The sequence below is a fragment of the Danio rerio genome, chromosome 5 (genome assembly GCF_052040795.2).
Source record: "Danio rerio strain M-AB ecotype USA chromosome 5, GRCz13ab, whole genome shotgun sequence".
Lineage (NCBI taxonomy): Eukaryota > Metazoa > Chordata > Actinopteri > Cypriniformes > Danionidae > Danio > Danio rerio.
The window spans coordinates 1,077,501-1,080,000 of record NC_141025.1 but is presented as its reverse complement, the minus strand read 5'-3'; the positions used below and the strand labels follow the sequence as shown (position 1 = coordinate 1,080,000).

General features: G+C 35.7%; 1 protein-coding gene across 10 annotated transcripts in view; it reads right to left on the bottom strand.

Moving 5' to 3' along the window:
• Window positions 1–2,500, bottom strand: part of dcc (DCC netrin 1 receptor) — a 418,185-nt gene that overhangs the window by 62,783 nt on the left and 352,902 nt on the right.

The window sequence follows — 2,500 nt, the reverse complement described above, 5'->3', positions numbered from 1 at the left end:
ACTCAATATTCATTTTTAGATAGAGCTACATAATCATATTAAAAATAAACCCCGCCCACAACTTAAAATTGAATTTCCGCTAGAAACCCGTGATCACACAGAAATAAACGCTGCCCCCTACTCAATATTCATTTTCAGCTGGAAATAAGTCATGATACAAAAATAAAACCCCGCCCCCTACTCAATATTCATTTTCAGCTGGAAATACGTCATCATACAAAATAAAACCCCGCCCCCTACTCAATATTTATTTTTAGATAGAGCTACGTAATGATGTTAAATTAACCCCCGCCCACTACTCAATATTCATTTTTAGATAGAGCTACATAATCATATTAAAATAAAACCCCACCCACTACTCAATATTCATTTTTTAGATAGAGCTACATAATCTTGTTAAAATAAAACCCCACCCCCTACTCAATAATCATTTTCAGCTGGAAATACATCATCATACAAAATAAAACCCCACCCCCTACTCAATATTCATTTTTTAGATAGAGCTACATAATCATGTTAAAAATAACCCCCCCCCCCCCACAACTTAAAATTGAATTTCCGCTAGAAACCCGTGATCACACAGGAATAAACGCTGCCCCCTACTCAATATTCATGTTCAGTTGGAAATACGTCATCATACTAAAATAAAACCCCGCCCCCTACTCAATATTCATCTTTAGATAGAAATACGTAATCATATTAAAATAAAACCCTGCCCCCTACTAAATATTCAGTTTCGGTTGGAAAAGTAATCCTATTAAAATAAAACCATGCTCCTTACTCAAATAAATTTTTTTGTTAGAAATACACAATTATACTAAAATAAAACACCGCCACCCTCTCAATAATCAGCTTCAATTATAAATACATTATTATACTGAATTAAACCCCGCTCCCCTACTTAATATTAATTTTGATACAATAATAAATCCCCGCCCCCTACTCAATGTTCAGTTTCAGCTGGAAATATGTCATCATACTAAATAAAACCCCGCCTCCTACTCAATATTTAGTTTCAGCTGCCATTATGTCATCATACTGATATAAACGCCGCCCCTACTTATTTTTCAGCTTCAGTTTGAAATGTGTCGCCATACCGATATAAAACCCAGCCCTCTACTCAATATTCAGTTTAGGCTGAAAATATCATATATATCATACTGAAATAAAACCCCACCCCTACTCAATATTTAGCTGAAAGTTAGTCATAATACTGAAATTAAGCCCCGCCTCCTACTCAATATTCAGTTTTAGCTGGAAATATGTCATCATACTGAAAAAAAATAAAACCCCGTCCACTACTTAATATTTAGTTTCAGATGAAAATACATCATCATACTAAAATAAAACCCTGCCACTACTCAATTTTTAGTTTCAGCTGGACATATGTCATCACACTGATATAAAAACTCCGCCCCCTACTCAATATTCCTCTAAAAATACGTCATTATACTGAAATAAAACCCCACCCCCTACTTAATATTCAGCTGAAAATGCGTCATAATACTGAAATAAAGCCCCACCCCTACTTAATTTTTTGTATCAGCTGGACATACGTCATCATACTGATATAAAACCCCCACCCCCTACTTAATATTCCGCTAAAAATAAATCATCATACTAAAATAAAACCCCACCCCCTACTTAATATTCAGCTGAAAATACGTCATAATACTGAAATAAAGCCCCACCCCTACTCAATTTTTAGTATCAGCTGGACATACGTCATCATACTGATATAAAACCCCACCCCCTACTTAATATTCCGCTAAAAATAAATCATCATACTGAAATAAAACCCCGCCCCTTACTCATTATTCAGCTGAAAATACGTCATCATACTGAAATAAAGCCCCGCCCCTACTCAATTTTTAGTTTCAGCTGGACATCCGTCATCATACTGATATAAAAACCCCGCCCCCTACTCAATATTTCGCTAAAAATACATCATCCTGAAATAAAAACCCCGCCCCCTGTTCATTATTCAGTTTCAGTTGAAATGTAATAATATCAAAATAAAGTCATGCTCCCTAGTTAGTATTAATTTTGTTGTATATATATATATATCATCATCATCATCATCATACTGATATAAACCCCACCCCCTACGTGATATTCAGTTTCAATTGAAAACACTTCATAATGAAACAAACCCCTCCCCCCACTCAATATTCATATAGAAACAAGCCATTATAATGATATAAACCTCCGCACCCTATTCAGTACATTACAGTCAGAAATATAATCATCTTAAAATATCCCCCCCACTCAATAATAATGTTCAATTGTAAATGGTTGCATCATCCCACTGTTTCACACAGACTTTAAAGCATCTCCATCCCAGCGCTGAAGCAGAGAGAGGAGCAGACAGTGACTGAAGAAATGAGTTCACAGGCGCTTTATTCTCTTTGTGTTTCTGCTCTTATTGTGACTGATCTGACGCACCGCAACAAATAAATGTTTCTCTTCATAATCAGCAAACACAAACACCACCGAGAGG